Source organism: Xenopus tropicalis, chromosome 7, assembly GCF_000004195.4.
Source record: "Xenopus tropicalis strain Nigerian chromosome 7, UCB_Xtro_10.0, whole genome shotgun sequence".
In the NCBI taxonomy this organism is placed as follows: Eukaryota; Metazoa; Chordata; class Amphibia; order Anura; family Pipidae; genus Xenopus; species Xenopus tropicalis.
Window position 1 is genome coordinate 53454845 of NC_030683.2, and position 19123 is coordinate 53473967.

The window sequence follows — 19123 nt, forward strand, 5'->3', positions numbered from 1 at the left end:
ATTCTTCCCTCTTATCTCTGCCTTACAGACACAAACCGAAGAGGAAAATACTCCTTCCGCCAGCTTATTCTGTAGCCTGACCCTTCTCATAAGCACCTAACACAGAATGCCCAAACGGAAAAAAACAGTGGTTTAGGGTTTCCTGCAGTTTATCAGCCACAGTATTATACATGGTTCTGCATTAAATGTTAAAATTATTTTTAAAAACTACACACAGATGCATTATTTAATTTGAATGTAATACAGTCTTAAGGACACAGTATACTTTGGCTTATAACCCACTGGTGACATAAGGCAGTTGTTCTTAACTATTTATTTTCTGAGAGAACCTTAATTATGTTGCACAATCATCTTTAAAACTTAAAAAACTGGTTTAGAACTACTTATTTGCCTGTTTGAATCCCTACATTTCATTGTAGGTGGAAAACAAATTACAATATTTAGGGTATCATAGAGACCCACCCGAAACAGCATGAGGTTAAAGGGGCAGTATACCATGCTTTAGGTCAGTAAATATGGATAGGCTGATAATACTTTTTGTGTACTATTTTATTTAGAAAATATAAATGGTTTGTGAAACTGGATATAGAGTCTCCTTCGACTTCCTGTTTGTACAATCATCTTAAATTATTTATCTCACAGAATGTAAACAGATAACAGCAATAATCAGTGGGGTCATGAATATAGTGGTTGAAGGCACTAAAAGGGTTATTTTTGGCATAAATATATTCAGATTATGCAAAGTAATGGCCTGCCCTAATAGCTCCAATGGAGAGCAATCTGTTGAGAATTTGAGGGAAAACCTGCAATGATTTGCGAAAACTACAAAATCGCTGTACAATATAGACAGCCAGTTCAAATGTTAAACCCACTGTGTCATTCTCTGACTTCACTGGCTGCAGTTCTTCTAGAAACAAACACAAAGGGAGCAGCAGACTACTTTGATTCAAGAACATGTTTAAAATGACTACCTGCTTCAAAGACTTGCTATCAAAGTTGCAAGAGCACAAAAAAAGCATAGTTACTGAAGTAACATTTGGATCTAATGTAGTTGAATAGGAGGACCAAAGACTGTTCAGCATGGTCTCATGCTCTTAGACTAAGCATTTGGCTTGTAAGTGCTCAATGCAGAGAATAATCTACATCCAAATGACTGAGTCAGACCAAGCTATTACATGTAACTTTGAAAATCAAGGTATAAAATCATGTGTCTCAACTAACACTCATTGGAACGAGATAACCATATTAAAGATATTTGGTTCACACTTGAGATTACTTTTGTGGAAAAAGGCTCTTTCACTCTTGATGCATATGCACCATTCTTATAAGATATACTCAGTTTGGCTAAATGCCCAGGATTCTGGGTGAATCCTAACCTTGGAGGAAAAAATCCTTGTTTTTTCCCACTCCACAATAACTAAACCACATGCACATATTTTGGTGCACATTTTTTTACTTTATAATTAATGAGAACCACTCAAGATTATGGCCATGGGCCATCAATGTTCATGTTTGCATTTATGGGCCACAACCATGCGTGTACATCACATAGAAATCCCAACTGATTTTAATGGGAACTTATTATTTGTTTGCGTAACTTTCCTGAGAAAAATACGGAGATAAAACCAGAGGAATAACCACGTGACATTATGGGCTATGGGAAGCCAAGCATTTCAAAATGAGTTCCTCTCACTAGCAGCAATGGGAATCACCTCATCAAAAGTGTCACACAAAAATGAGCACTTGTTAGCAGCAGAAATCCAATGCTTTATGTGGTGTATTGCTAAGACTGATGGCAAATGGGTAGCTCTGACTGCTGATTTGCTCATGCAGAAAACTGTCTCTCTGCTCAAAAATGTTCAAGCAAGATTTATTTTTATTTTTGAGCATAGGCCTGCCTGTCACCGCTCTGTGTGCCTCACAATGCCACTTCTCTTGGAGTAAAATTTGCAGCAGTGAAAATTTATTAAGATTAAACATATATTAATAATAATAATTTAGATATTTAAAATAATAAAATTTCTTATTCTCAAATATTTCCTTCAGTAAAATCTATCAAGTAGAAAAATTATGATGTTTTCATACAGTTTCTCAAACAAATGATACATCACAAATCAGTATAAAAATGTGTTTGTTTTAAAAGCAAGCAGGAAAGTAAAATGGTATGGACATTTTCACACAGGACACTTATTAGTAGCCAAAAATGCAAGAAAATGCCCTCCAAGACAATGACCTAAAAGAGGTAGTTTAAGAGCCTTTGAAGAGCATAGCTGTCAACTCTCCCTATTTCATCGAGTTTCTCATTTTTGGTCCCCTTGCCCCAGTCTCATGTCAACATGCAGCACTCCCCCCAGTTTTCTACAGGTTCTCCTTAGATTCAGTGCATGCATGCTCAGTAAGCATTCAGTGACAACCTTTAGAAAGAGTCACCCAAAGGGCTGGTGCAGCACACCTTTAAAAATTTGCGCTGAAAACCAGAAGTGACATCATGTGTTCAGATGTGTATTTGCTCTCTTGAACCTGCTTAATGCTACCCACACATGAACATGCTCCATAAGACCTCTGTGAATGCTTACTGTACATGCATGCCCAGAATTTAAAAGGAACCTTTTAAAGAAATTGGGAGAATGCAGTAGGATGATGAAAGATCAGGGGGTAACGCCCATAAAATAGGGACATCCCTGTGCACATGCATGGGTAGCATTCAACAGTTTCTGGTGAGAAATTGTGGGAGTTCAAGAGCTTGTGAAGTGCATAGCGGTCAGCTCTCCATTTTTCAATGGGAGTTACCCTTTTTTTGGTCCTCTGGCCCTGGTCTCCCATTAACCCCCAGTTTTCTACAGGTTCACCTTATATTCAGTACACACAGTAAGCATTCAGTGACATCAGCAGGAACATATGCACATTTATAGCATTTAATGGCTTCAGAACAACATTTGCACATGTGCAGTGACATTAATTCTGTCAGAAAAACTACACAATTACATCACTTCTGGTTAGAAACATCCTCACTCTCCAGGTGAATGTCTCTGGAAGTGCATCTTACCCACAGGGTTCACCTATTTACAGAATTTAAAAAAAAAAACTACATTTTCTGTAATATTTTGTAAAAAATTAAACTTGAAATATACTTTTTGCTTAAGTATTTGCAAAAAGTAAGTATAAGTTTCCCCACAAGTTAACATTTTATAGAGCCACCTTTTGCAGCAATAACAGTTTTAAGTCTTTTGCACGCTGTTTCAGAGTAACCACCAAATTAAATAAGATTTAGTGCACTTAATTCTAACCATTAAAACACTGCAAATAGTTGACTGGTTAAAAACATTTAAAAATATCTGACTGTATTCATCCGGGTTGCTGGGTACATATGTGGTGTACAATGGCTATTAGATAAAGATCCAAACATAGTTGCTTCAGTGATTTAAGGTTAACAACCTATGCAGCGGCTACAGTCTAATTTCGCTATAAGTCCATGATAAAATAATGTAATAACATCCACTTGCAGCAGATCCTGTTGCAAAAAATCCTAATGGAACTGGATTTAAAAAAGCTTGTGATAAAGCTTATTTAGCTAGTTTATCTAATTTTGCAATTGCTCCAACATATTTTGTGAGATACAACTCCACTTTTAAAAACATTTGCTTAACAGTTCATAAATAAGCACTTATTAAAAGAAAGAAAGAGCGCTGAGTTAATCGGGCCAGATAAGCCTTTGTAGCATATTGTAATAGAAATAATTATGCTCATGGGATAAGACAGGAAGTGTGTATAAATACAAGAATGGCCCACCAGAGGCATAATAAAGCAGCCAGCGCCTCTACACATTACTGTGCAAGGTTGGAACAAAATATGGATAGGGAGATGCTGTCATCTAACAACCACAGAATTCTCTGCAGAAATAACTCATGCTAACAAGGATTACAACCCCAGAATGCTGTTCCCCACGTACAGTGGGGAATTTAAGTGTAATCACATATCCAAAGATTTCTCTGGTTAGTCATAATCAGACTTTTATGGCATACCTGAAGACCTGTACATGTTTCCTTTAATTCTGAAAACTCCAAAGCAGTTTAAATAAGAGCCTTATCAATGTCAGACATCTACCTAAACAACTACATTCATTTTATTTTTTTAAATTGCTTTTTCTTTCTTTCTAACTGGGGATGCAGCTGTGTTCAGAATTAAGCAATCACATTCAAAATCATGTTAAATAGGAGTCAGCATACACCTGCCATCATTTAAAGTGCCTCTGATTAACCCCAAATAAAGTTCAGCTGCTCTAGTTGGTCTTTCCTGAAGTCGCATCCCACAGCAAAAGCCATGGTCCACAGAGAGCTACCAAAGCATCAGGGATCTCATGGTTAAAAGATATCAGTCAGGAGAAGGGTACAAAAGAATTTCCAAGGCATTAGATATACCATGGAACACAGTGAAGACAGTCATCATCAAGTGGAGAAAATATGGCACAACAGTGACATTACCAAGAACTGGACAATTCTCCAAAATTGATGAAAAGACGAGAAGAAAACTGGTCAGGGAGGCTACCAAGAGGCCTACAGCAACATTAAAGGAGCTGCAGGAATATCTGGCAAGTACTGGCTGTGTGGTACATGTGACAACAATCTCCTGTATTCTTCATATGTCTGGGCTATGGGGTAAAGTGGCAAGACGAAAGCCTTTTCTTACGAAGAAAAACATCCATGCCAGGCTACATTTTGCAAAAACACATCTGAAGTCTCCCAAAAGCATTTGGGAGAAGGTGTTATGGTCTGATGAAACCAAGGTTGAACTTTTTGGCCATAATTCCAAAAAATATGTTTGGCGCAAAAACAATACTGCACATCCCCAAAAGAACACCATACCCACAGTGAAGCATGGTGGTAGCAGCATCATGCTTTGGGGCTGTTTTTCTTCAGCTGGAACTAGGGCCTTAGTTAAGATAGAGGGAATAATGAGCAGTTCCAAATACCAGTCAATACTGGCACAAAACCTTCAGGCTTCTGCTAGAAAGCTGAACATGAGGAGGAACTTCATCTTTCAGTATGACAACGACCCAAAGCATACATCCAAATCAACAAAGGAATGGCTTCACCGGAAGAAGATAAAAGTTTTGGAATGGCCCAGCCAGAGCCCAGACCTGAATCTGATTGAAAATCTGTGGGGTGATCTGAAGAGGGTTGTGCGCAGGAGATGCCCTCACAATCTGACAGATTTGGAGTGTTTCTGCAAAGAAGAGTAGGCAAATCTTGCAAAGTCAAAATGTGCCATGCTGATAGACTCATGCCCAAAAAGACTGAGTGCTGTAATAAAATCAAAAGGTGCTTCAACAAAGTATTAGTTTAAGGGTGGGCACACTTATGCAACCACATTATTTTAGTTTTTTTGGTTTTTTTCCATCCGCCTAAAAGATTTCAGTTTGTATTTCAATTGAGTGGTACAGTTTATAGGTCACATTAAAGGTGGAAAAAGTTCTGAAATGATTTATCTTTGTCTCATTTTAGTACAGCACAGGAACCTGACATTTTACCAGGGGTGTGTAGACTTTTTATATCCACTGTATGTATGTATATATATATATATATATATTTTATATCTATATATATCTATATATACATATATATATATATTTATCTATATGTCCCTGAAGAAGAGTACAGTCAGTACTCGAAACGTTTTTTTCAATAAATTTTTTCACTTTATTCCTTGTGTGTGCGGCTCTCTGTCCTTATATTTCCTCATTTTGGCCAGCACCCAAGGCATTTGAACCTCTATAGGGTGTGCTCCACTCTTCCTTGTGTTTTATATATCTATCTATCTATATCTATATATATATATATATATATATATATATATATATATATATATATACACACACACACACAAAAAGACAGAGCACACCCTAATAATAATAATCAACTGCCCCGGGTGCTTCCAAAAAAATGTATAAAGCAAGACAGTGAGCCGCACACACAGGGACTTAGTTAGAAGACAACATTTTTTTTATTAATGAAAAAAAATCCAACGTTTCGAGCACCAACTGTGCTCTTCCTGAGGAAGAGCACAGTTGGTGCTTGAAACGTTGGATTTTTTTTCATTAATAAAAAAAATTTGGTTCCTGATGAAAGTTCCAGATAGGAACTGAAACGTCGGACTGAATAAAGCCTCACATTTATTCATCTACACCTTTGTGATTTTTCATATGAAAACCCTGCGTGTGCTGTCAACCCTACCCTGAGTATCTATACCTCCTGCACGAGCACCCACCAGGTATTATCTTGTTCTTATGGTGTGCAGCTTTCCAGCAACTCATTTCTATATATATATATATATATATATATATATATATATCTATATATATATATATATATATATATATATCTATATCTATCTTTATCTATATCTATATCTATATATATATATATATATATATATATAAAGGTCTTAGGAGGAGACGTTGGCCTGTTCTATCAGTATGAATAAATAAAAGTAATGTTTTATTTTTAAAAGAATACCCTGGTGTGCACCCAATTTTTGGACTTCTGGATAACTGGATACATGGAGGTAGCACCCAAGTAATATATATATATATATATATATATATATATATATACACACACCAGTATATAAATTTTAAAACAACGTGTTCATTTGCTGCACGCAGTTCCAGTTCTTAAGTGCAATGTTTCCTTCACTGACTGCTATGAGGATCACGAGGATTACTTTAAAGGGCTAGCAATCATACTTGTCAGGCAATTCTCTGTTACAAAAAAAAAACTGTTTCTAAATGTTATACTAGTTATAGCCACTTTTAAGTTATATGCTTATTAAATGGTTATATAGCTCAACAAATAACAAAACCACAGAATCTTTGGGATTAATGTAGGCAAAATATAATATGTATATTGTTCAACACTGTACTCATGTTGAACAAGGACATACTTCACATATAATATTGTTGGCTTAGAGCTGGGATTCCCAACCTTTCTTACTCGCGAGCCAAAGTCAAATGTAAAAAGACTTGGAGAGCATCATAAAAGTTCATGGAGGTGCCAAATAATGGCTAAGATTGGCTATTAGGTAGCCTCTATGTACACTATCAGCTTACAGAAGGCTTTATTTAGTAAATCTTGTTTTTATCCAACCAAAACTTGCCACCACTTTTTAGTCAAACAGATTTGGTCCCTTCTGCCCAGTGGCAAAACTACCTATACAGCAGACACTGCAGCTGGGAAGGGGGGGGGGGGTACAGGACCGCGGGGTGTGCTTTACAAGGCCGGATTTACAAATTTGCCGCCCCCAGTCGCACACCGAAAAAAAAACATCCCTCAAGACAAACACTTCATATGTTTACATGATTTCAAATAGTGATTGACTGAGAGTTTTCCATCGTATAAAGGCATTTGTAGCCATGGTGGGCAAAATATTTACATTGATTCTATGCAGCATTTAATGTAATATATTGCCTAATCACTATGCGAGAGGTAATAGGTATTTACTATTGACTTGTAACATACTCTAAGTCTAAACCATAATTACATAAAATTGTTCCAATCTTAAAAATCTGGCACACAACTGTATTTCTTATAATACAGCTGCTGGTTAATATTTCATCAACTGGTAAAAATGTTACTTGAATCCCCTATTATGTCCCATGCAGTCCCACTTGTTACAGTATACTGTCATCATATTTACAGTAATCTATTGTCCCTCCTTTTTCAGCTGTGTTCATGTATCAGTACCCATTTCTGTAAGGCTCCACCTGAATAAATCCCTTTAGAAAACTGTGTTTATTATTATTTATTAAGCACACAGGCATGTAGCTAGGGCAGCAGTCCTCTATGGAAGAAGTAAACCATCCCTAGGACAAAAGACTAACACATAAGCAATGCTTCAACTGGGTCACTTAAATTCAGTTTCTTTCTTTTCATATTTGAATGCAAAGGGTAAGGCTATCACATGCAGAGCTGCCATTATGGGGGAGTAAAAATGGGAGTCCATTCAGGGGTCCAGTCAGACACATACCTCATAATCCAAATTTGCAGACTTAAAACGGGATAAGGCTTTCGGTAGAATATGGCTGGAGGATTGGCATGTAGTCCCCATTCTACTTAGATGGCTTGCCCCACCAGCCCAAGTGGGGTGTGGGCCAATTATATGGTTCCAGTGGGGGATGGGCTCTACCAACTTAGTGAGGGGCCCTATGGTTTCTGATGACCCTTATGATAACCAGCCTTTGCGCTTTGAATCTGGCAAATTCTGACTGAGATTGTAATGCTTCAACATTTTACCATGTGTAACATTAATGACAAAAGGTTCTTTGAACGTAAGTAGTGAAAAAAATGCTTCTATCAGCTTGATAATAACATAAAAACCACAAACAACAACAAAGTCCTGCATTTATTCATAACTTTAGTTCCGATAAGGCTACATACACCATTTTTATAAATATGTGGAGAACTAAAGCACTGACCTATTATTAAATGTCCTTAAAGAACTGGGGTGGGGTGAAGTGATTGTGGCTGGGGGCAATTCCCATAATTTTGTTGAAATTGTTTTTTCTCTGGTAAAGTTGCAGCAATCAAAATGGACTGTATGCTATAAAGCCTATGGCCAAGTTCACACATCAATAAAAAGCTGCAACAGATATGTAGTAAGTAACTGACAGAAGAAAACAATACATGGTAAAGATATATAACTTTAAGTAATACTTTAATAAAGATAAACTTGGGAAACAAAGATTAATTTAAATACACAATTGTTCCTCAGTACCTTAAAGCAGGGGTCCCCAACCACCGGTCCGGGGACCGGTGCCGGGCCGTGGGCCTGAACCGGGCCACCTCTGGTCCCAATTACTTGTGATCCCAACTCCCTGATGCGTTACACAGCCATGACAATAGCTATGCGAAGCCCAGGAAGATTTCTACTAATTACAACAAGGACCAAAGTACTTTATTAAGCTGTATGTAATAATAATATTAATAGTAAAGTGCATAATATAAAATTTAACTAGCACTAGTTGTGCCGCAACCCCCATCCCCAGTCCTTGGAAAAATTGTCTTGCTTGAAACCGGTCCGTGGTGCATAAAAGGTTGGGAACCACTGCCTTAAAGAACATGTCAAATCCAAAAATAATTTTTTGCCTAATAAAATAAAACATAATTCTAAGCAACTTTCCAATATCAATTTTTAAAAAATTATTTGTGCTTTTAAAGTTATTATTTGTAAATGTAATTGCTATTGAAAGGCGCATTTGCTGAACTCCTGGTTGTTACTTTTAAAACAATGTTGCAAGTGCCAGACTCCAGCAAGACAGGTCTGCAAAATCTGCTGGCATTTGTTACATTGTTTCAAACGCCAGAGCCACCAGGGCTGAGAATAGAAAGAACAGACAAACACTACTTTTAATAGCAGTTATATATACAAATAACTAAAATAATCATTACAAATATGTAATGAATGTATAGTGCAAAGTTGCATAGAATTATGTTATGTTTATTGGGCAAAAAAAATATTTATGGGGTTGACAATTTTTTTTTTCTATAAACCACTACACCCATATTACCCTTGGCAGGGCTGTGGGGAAAACAGTGGGGAAAACACGTAGGGGGACATTCATGAAAACGAATCCCGAATGGAATAAATTCGGATTGGATACGAAAATTTCTTAAGATCGCAAATATCACGAATATGCTTACGAAAAAATTTTGATTTTGGAAGCCTCGCATAGGAATCAATGGCACTCTGCAGCTCCAACCTGGCCCAAGGAAAATCACGATAACGAAGCTTGAATGAATTAGAAACTTTCGTACTCGGCACGACAATACGATTTTGTGGCACAAATTTTGTCGCAAAGTACAAAATAGTCGTAAAAAATACGCTCATTGCGAAAAAAATACATTCGGATGCATTTGGAGCGTTCGTGGATTAGTAAATGTGCCCTGTAGTGTGACATAGCACTTAAACCAAAGCCAATAATAAATTTAAAGAAACTGTGGGGAAAAAATGAAATATATTACCTCTTCATATTTTGAGATAATTAAAAGGGGAAATAAATAGGAGGGCATAGTAGACACAATGCATCCGCACCCACTGCACCAACAGATGTTTCACCCTTCATTATTAGCTTGTTTACAATGATAATCAATATGATACATGCAAACTGAATCAAAAATATAACATAACCTTATAGGACTTTGCACAAAATTCCTTCCCTGACACCCTAGTTTTAAGCAGGAAGATTCAGATCAGGTCTTAATATTTTGAACAGAATGAGAAATACTGATACCTTCCTGCAGTAAAAAGGTTAAATGCAAGTTACTAAAGTAATAATTAAACATATGCTAACTGTGAATAGTGCAAGGTCCACCTGCTGCCTAGACTATTAAAGTACCTTCCCACTTCATCCCCTCCCAGCCTTTTCAATGCTGGCAAGAAGATTACAAATCTGCCAGCAATGCTAACCTCTTTTGCCATGAGGGAGGCTCACATAGTCCTTACACGAATCACCAAGAGTAAAGGTATTAAAAGAAGCCTGGCAAGGTACCTGTTGCTGCCCTCATTGTAAACTAAGGCATTTCTCAGATTGTGCTAAACAAAACACTCTTTTAATATCATATGTACAAAACATATTAGAACAGTAAATTCAGCCACCAGGGCAAATAATAGAAAGAACAGACAGACACTACTTTTAATAGCAGTTATATATACAAATAACTAAAATAATCATTACAAATATGTAATGAATGTATAGTGCAAAGTTGCATAGAATTATGTTTTCTTTTATTGGGCAAATAAAATATTTTTGGGGTTGACCTATTGTGGACCTCCTAACATTACATGTAAGGACAATGGCACAATCTGCATTTCATGTAAAGCTGAGGCATAAGTCTTCTGCTCTGCAAGGTGTGAATGGCATCAACCTGTTAGCATGCATACAGGGCAGATTTCAGAGCAGAAATTATAAAGTATAAATTTTCTCTGAGAAACACATTTTGTGTGTATCTTGACAGATGCAATGTGCAGACACAGCAGGTTTTAGTATGTTCTAGTCCCAACTACTCAATTCTCTAGTCAACTGGTAAAAGACTATCTGTTTGTTCTTCTACATGTGTTGTCAAATTGGTCACAAATCCAGTTGTTTAACACTCAAGTCAAAAACAGTGGGATCTGCTTATGTGTGGCTTTCATTACAAGGGGTTGCTTTGGGTTTTTGCAGTTGTGCAGTTTTATTGACCTCCCGGTTTGTAGGTTCCCACTGTATCCCTGCACTGTATATAAATGTCCTATGTGGCAATGCAACTTAATTACAGCTGAAGTAAAAACACTTTCCCCTTAAGCTGCCAGTTTGTTCAGTTTGTGCATGTGAGTAGTGGGTGTTTTGATGGCAATACACATAATGCTAATCAGAACCCTCCTAATGTGATATTGCTTGTATACATGTATACATGTAAAGAATTAGTGACAAAACATAAAAAAAAGTAATGCTTTTAATAAAATGTACTTGCTTCTAGATGCTGCCAAAGAAAAGGCTATAAACTATCACCCTATTATTTAAAACTTTTCAAGTAATTAGACTGATAAACAAAACATGATTTATTACTAAACTGAGTTTAAGCTGTGGTGTGCAAATATCGATCAAGAGAATTTTCAGTTGATTGAATGGAAAGTAGCTGCTGGTAGGCAAGGGAGCTTTGAACCTCTGGAGAGGGCCGTGGGTCCAGTGAGCCGGGTGCCCATCTTTAGTGAATGCTTCTTAAAAGTGCTTAAACATGTCCAACAATCAATATGTGAGAAAGGAAGCAAAATCTTGAGGATTTGCACACTGCTGCTACTGACCTTTTTATTCCACATTTAGAGATAAGATTTTTGTCTAGCAGTTTTTAATGGCCAAAACATTGTCAGATTTGTTTTTTTTAGGACTTTACACCTACAATTTATGTTAGCTTTAGATTATTGCATTAATACACACGATTGATATGTGAATGATTGTCATAAGACAACTAAAATCTGAGTGTATGGCCAGCTTAAGAGAAAGCCCGAACCATCCCTGTCTGATAGCAGTAGCACCAGAGAATAACAAGTGAGCTGTAAGGAAGATCTCCAATCTGAAACTGGCTTCCCTGCAGCTTGGTAAATATTTAGGACTTCCACGGAGTTCAGTGTAAACTGCTATTATGCTTCAAACTAAACCTCTTGGTTTTTGTTTGTTTCTCCTTTGATTATGTGTAAACAGAGTAATATAAATTCTCACCCTGCCCCCTTAGCTGAAGGCAGACTGCAGTGTCTACCAGGAGAAACCAGCTGATGCTAATCACTGATCTATTCTTCACAACCCTCCTCCACCTTTACAGTACCCCACCTTCCCTGGGGGAAAAAAGCCATTTCATTCCCGCTTCCATCTCTTCAGACTGCTTCCTTCCTTCCTTCCTGCCCTAAGCAATACACACAGCTCACTGCATTGCTATCCCACACTTCAGGCAACTAGGCTTGCACATTCTCCTGTACTTAAAATGATTCCAAATAATTATTCAGAAATTAAAAAAAAAAAAAAAAAAATCTTAAATTGCTAATCTAATGGTTTATTATTTAAAGCAATTTAAAACATGTTCACATATCTGACAGTAATAGCAGTATGCACCATGGAGAACATTATTTGCATTGCAACAGCAAGTTATGCAGCACTTTAATAAATTAGAGTAATATAAATTAATCTGACAGGATCAGAAGGTTCTGTTGACAAGAGTTTACAATCTGAACAGAAACCTAGATCCCACAAATAGATTTCTCTTGTGGTCTTTAGGGCCACAGAAGAGACCAGATGAGTTTACATTTTTGGCTGCACAGAGGACAAGTTTCATTTATCCAAACAAACAGCTATTTGAGCAAACTGGCCCACAACTGGTTGGATTATTATTTTTATTGTATAATGTAAGATTTCTTCTTACTTCTTAATTAATGAATTATAGGATAGATATTTAGTATATTAGTCTGCCCAGCCACTTTTTTGTAAAGAAGCTCAAATAAATGTATTTATAATTCTTAGCAACTATTGTAACCCCTTTATTTTATATATTGATTAGTATTAATTGTATAATGGCAACATCTGTGCCCCTTATAGTTGTAAAGTGTCCATCACTGCTTATACTAGGGGGCACATTTACTAACCCACGAACGGGCCGAATGCGTCCGATTGCGTTTTTTTCGTAATGATCGGTATTTTGCGATTTTTTCGGAAAATTGTCGCGATTTTTTAGTTACCAATACGATTTGCGCGAAAAAACGCGAGTTTTTGGTAGCCATTCCGAAAGTTGAGCAAAATCGCGATTTTTTCGTAGCGTTAAAACTTGCGCGAAACGTTGCGCCTTTTAAGTTAACGCTATGAAAGAAGGCGCGACTTTTCGCACAAGTTTTAACGCTACGAAAAAATCGCCAGATTTTGCGCAACTTTCGGAATGGCTACGAAAAAGTCGCGTTTTTCGCGCAAATCGTATTGGTAACGAAAAAGTCGCGATAATTTCCGAAAAGTCGTAAAGTCGCCGAAAAAATCGCAAAAAATACGAAAAAGTCGCAAAATGTTCGTTTTCCAATCGGAATTTTTCCAATTCGGATTCGAATTCGTGTCTTAGTAAATCAGCCCCTAAGGCTCATTACACTTACACAAGCCTTTCATATTATGTTTCATGTTGAATGCAATAAAGAATAATTTCAACACCTTATATTTGACCTAAAAAATTGCTCTCCTCAGTTCACCATCTCATTTTTTCATCAAATGCAGAAGGGTTCATTTACAAAAGGGGGGGGGGGGCAAAATACTATTGAAAGCAGCATGACTTTTGCCTTATCTCACTGAATCCCCCTTTATTTGCAACCATGGCTGTCAGATGCAACTCTTTTTACTTGCAGCATGTGCAAAAAGTGCAAAAAGGTGCACCACACTGAATTCCACAATATCAAGTAGCTACCAATGATGGATGAATTAGCTGTAGGTCTAAATTTTAAGCCCTTTTGGGCAGGGCCCTCTTTACCTGTTGTATCAATTTATTGGTTGTTATGAAGGTAATCTTGTATGTTAAATGTATACACCCATTAACTGTAGGCTAGCGGTGGTTGCCCCCTTCTGCATCAATCAAGTCACAAAAGAGCTTCAGAGGTTGCAAGATAAGGTCAGGGTTACCTTGCACCAATGATGTTGTCCAGTATCCCAGCAGTATGTCCCAATTGTAGTGCACAGATGTCAACAACAGCCAGACATCAGCTTGTTTGCCGTCCTAACGAAATGAGCAGTTCTCTATGTGTATGGCCAGCTTAATTTTTATCCAAAGTTTCATCCCATGTGTTGTCAGCTACAATTCTGTCAACAGATATTTAGTTTTAATTATTTATAAACACATACACACACACACATAGTCCTTAGATAATTAAAAAAAAAAAAACCTAGAATACACCACAAGAATTTTATTGTAGAATACAGTGGAGTACAAAAAGATTAATGCTTTTTTTTTTTTTTTTTTTAATAACACAGTCAAAAGTATTTAAGTCTGACTTATTCACTGACTAATAGGTTAGATTAAATCTGATGTGGTGTATAACTACAGCACACCTTTTAAATACTCATTCTGTCCTTTTTAATGGGTAATTTCAGTGATCATGAATGTGATCATGTGTGAATACACCCTCTATTTTACAATAGATATTCAAGCATAAAATATTTAATATTACTTTACAAATAATTTCCTATGTGTATGTTATTGTTTGCTTTTTTTTTTTTTTTTATTTCAAGTAGTATGCAATAAAATCCATTTTATAAAGTGGTCTGTGCATCTAACAAACTTCCATTTTCAATACATATTTAAATTATATTTGTGCAAGCCAGAATGAGAACCAGATAGTTTACCAGTAGTTAGTTTCAATAGTTTCAGTTGAAATCAAATTAAAAGCTTATATAAATGACATTAGCAATCAGAGTATATAAGGTTCAAATAAAGATGCAGAATGAGGAAGTTGTTAGAACATGTTTAATTTTATCAAAAGTAAATATAGTTTTTCATTCTTAATTTTTAGGTCAACCAACAACAGAAATGTAATGCAATTGTTTTTCCTACTATACCATAAATCTGTATATATATTATCATCAACAGTGGCTTTCCCCTAAAAGTGTGACCTGACTCAGAGAAGGAGCTCCCTCCCCTAGTGAATGTACATGTATTTGTGGTTAAGGAAAGGAAATATAGCAGTGTCTTGAACTCACATAACCAGTTTCTAGTAATGAAATGTGTTTATTTCAGAAATAGCAATGCAGCTCATTCTCCCAGCTTCCTCCTGCAGTTACCTTCTCTTTATTCCTCTCTCTGCTAGAGCCCTAACCATGCCTTTGCACACTGTGTGTTACACAGCTCACTGGAAATGCCTAATGAGAATCTGATCTGGCGTTCAAAACATTCCCTCTCCCTCATGGGCAGCTGCCTAAGTAGCATACTCGCTGCTGCTATAATCTGCTTGGTCAATTCTCAGAGGAAACAAGCAGAGGAAGGGGGGGGGGGGGGGGGGGGAGTAAGAAACTATACACACAAAGCTGATGAGCTTTCTGCTGTCTACAGCCTTAGTGAACAGGAAAGGATGAAAACAGTTCTGTAACTGGATAAAATATTTGGGAATAGGGAATTCACTTTAGGAAAAAATAAGGCTGGCATGCTATTAAAAGGGAAAAATACCCACATTTGAAACAGTGCATTTTCTCTGTTAAGGGGATAAAAAAAACACCCTCTTACTCCACTTTAGGTACACCTCCCACTGTGATATACAAATTCATATGTGGGCTCAACAGACAGATAAGATCATGGGGGGGGGTGTTGCATTGTACTGAATGACCGAAAAACAGTGTAGCCTTACAAAGGTTTAGGAGTATGAGGAACCACACTGAACTGGGTCTCAGAGAGCAAGTGGTCTGCTTCTCAGAAGGTTTAAAAGCTAATGAAACATTTTTCAAATGAAAACTTAAAAATAAAACTTAGAATTTTGAGGTTGTGCCACTTTATAGAAGTAAAATCTGCTGAACATGTAACCTACTGTCATTAAGAATACGAACTGTGACAAAAGATATTAGCTGTTCTTTGTTCATAGTGCAACCTACAAATTCTATAGACTTGTAAAAAAAAAAAACAGAGCCAGGTTAAATAGGCACTACAGGAAAAGTAACACTTAAAACCATGACAAAAATAAGAGAGACATGGAAACAGCAAACATGTTTATCTGTCCATGCATGTGGAACAGAATACCAGGTTGTACTAAAGAGCAATCAAAAGTGATCTTAGCCAAAGCATTAAGAATTACCTTCCTAGCCTTTTCCACCAAATGGGGGGAAATTGTGAACCAAAATAATTTCAACATAGACCTTCCCACTGACTGGTGACAGAGACAGATGGCTGCCTTCTTTGAAATCAAACACAGAGAAAAGACCTCCTGGGCCCTTCTCCCCCATGACAGAGAGACAAAGACAGATGGGAGCCTGGACCAGTGTATTTCCCATTCCTGTAACGGGGCACCTGGTCATTATACCACATCATCCATGCTATCTTTTAAGTTAACATTAACGTATGAAGATATTAAAGCTCTTAAAATATTTTTTTTTAAAAAATTCTATTGTTAATACTGTATTTATATTCAGTGCTACAAACATTGCGGTGACATATCAGCAAATACAGGAATCATCAAGTATTATTCACAGATTATCAATTTTATGCTATCCTAGTGGTTTATAGATGTTATAAAGAAAAGCTTGTAATGCATTATAATGCAAACAAGATGATTACCTTTGTTGCTCTAAACAAAAAAAATACATTCCCAAGCAATCCCCACATATAAGAGGAATCCTCTGTATAAACATTAAAATTTCAATTCCCATAATTGGGAACTGCTATGTATATGGGTGTTTTGATTAGTGCTAGCACCTACAGTGCTTATTCTGCCATGATTGGGTGGCACTTCTGGATCTCTAACCACAATTTTTAGCTTCCTAGTTCAGAGAGCACAGTTGCAATAGTTATATCCAACCACTAATTCATGCATACCAGGCAAGTATGGTGGGTCAGAGGTGATGGCATCAGGTCTGCAGATTTTAATAGATATGGAAGTACCTCTTGTCCCCCCCTGAGAGTATGACAGCTATCTAAAATGTCCTAAAACTGCCTGACTACAGGTGAGACTCTTATTTAGACATTAATCACACTAATTAACCACACTAATTTAAAAACAAACAAAATTGTCAACAAATCATGTTTAACTTTTTTAAAACTGGTGCATTAGCATATTTAGTTAATAAAAATGACTAGTATATTAGAAATTATTTAATAAGTCTGCACCTTCCTACATCTGTTGTCATCTGTTTACAAAGTAGCATTTATAACAGGGCTATTACAGAACTTACAAAATATATTTACATGTAATAAGATATTTTTTGGAGAGGTTTCAAGTTATCCAACACCCCAAAGTACCCACTTGAAAAAGCAGCAGCCTTATTAAACCCTATAAGTGATTATACCGCCAGATCACTTTGAGGTCACTGTTGAGGAATTATAGGCCACCCATCTTTGTACAACTACTTTAGTTCTCGCTATTGTGCTCAAATAATACTTTGACTAAGCCAATGCAAAACTTTAATTTTGTTTCTCTTTAGCCATTCAGGTGTAAATGTATTTTATGTTTGGGATCACTGTCTTACTGCATTAACCAGTTACACTTCAGCTCTAGGACAGATGACCAGACATTATATAAGTGCAGAGTTCAAGGTTACTTAAATAATGACAAATGTAAAGAAACAAAGCATCCCCACCCCATCACACTGCCGCTACCACATTTGACTGTTGCTTTCTGCCAGATATCTCATCTGCCTATAGAACCGTACCCCAACTGTGAGAAAAGCATTGGTTTTACTACTGGATAGCAGTGGTTTCTGTGTTGCTACTCTCTCAAATAATGTTTTTGCCAACTTTTTTTTATTATGGATTAATAAACACTGAACTTCTGTTTTGCGACTTCCTGGATAAGCTTTCACTGTGCCCTTGAAGTAGTTTTGGTAGTGCTAGGCAAGTGCCCAAGGCAAGTGTTTTTTGTTTCAGCTACCACTTGCCCCCCCACCCACTGAATTTTGGTGAGCCAGCCACTCATCGAAGATTTATCAGTGTTCCAAGTCTTTTCCATTTGGAAATAACAGCTCTCACTGAGGTATTATTGAGCTCCAGAGAAAAAAAAATATTTTGTAACTATCTCAGGGCTCCTTGCAATCAAGCCTGGCTACAACCAATCAATTGAATCTAAGTAATAATGAAGTATTGTCAGTTTGTTACCAATTTTAATAAAAATAAAATAAGTTGACTGAGCATGGAATCATTAATGTAGTCCTGCATTACTTTTGTTGTAATCCCATCCTCTGGCCCAAGGGCCAAATGATCAGATCAGCTCAATGTGGTCATATCAGTGTATAGCCAGCTAAACTCAGATTCTAAATCTATAATTACTATTTTTTAAAGAAGAGAAACCATTTAGTGTAACAATTATGCAGTAACAGGACAAATATTTTTTTTTCAAATCACTGCATATCTAATATAGTACAAGGTATATTTCAGAACAGTAAGCAAAGTCTACCAAAAAAAAAGTGGAGTATTGCCAAACAGCATCTTCATTTGTAGCACAACACAGAAGACCAGCTAAAGTTAAAACCAATTCTACAAACCTGAAAAAAACTGTATTGACAAAAGTCAGCATTAAACTTAAAGCAGTACTGTGTAATACAGTTTAATTTTTAGACAACAGCTTGTCTTTTAGTAACTTGAAGATGGGCACAGAGGGACTGACTCCCATGTAACCTGACAATTTACCTAGATAGACCACTGGGTGAATGTTCAGATTACATGGATAGTCTAGGTAACCAAGGAAATTATGTGATTCTTTAAACCTGTACTGATTGTCAATCTACTTTGAATACACTTTGCTTCAGGTAAATGCTCCCCATTTGCACTCTCTGGCACATAAACTTGCGTCCATTTCTCTAAACCAAAGCAACCCATCTCTTTAACTAGAAATAAACTATCAAAGCAATTGGAGGGTGCAAAAATAAAAGACAGAAATA

At 36.7% G+C, this 19123-nt stretch overlaps 1 protein-coding gene across 18 annotated transcripts in view; it reads right to left on the bottom strand.

Annotated features, from left to right (window-relative positions):
* The window catches only part of zmiz1 (zinc finger, MIZ-type containing 1), a 227222-nt gene that overhangs the window by 178526 nt on the left and 29573 nt on the right, over positions 1 to 19123 (bottom strand). For 14 of the 18 annotated variants that reach the window (XM_031904889.1, XM_031904897.1, XM_031904894.1 and 11 more), the window contains one exon: positions 14174 to 14350. The exons of the other annotated variants lie outside the window; for them this stretch is intronic. The gene's annotated coding sequence lies outside the window, so the exon portion shown is untranslated. The remainder of the gene's footprint in view (positions 1 to 14173; positions 14351 to 19123) is intronic. 18 annotated transcript variants of the gene reach the window in all.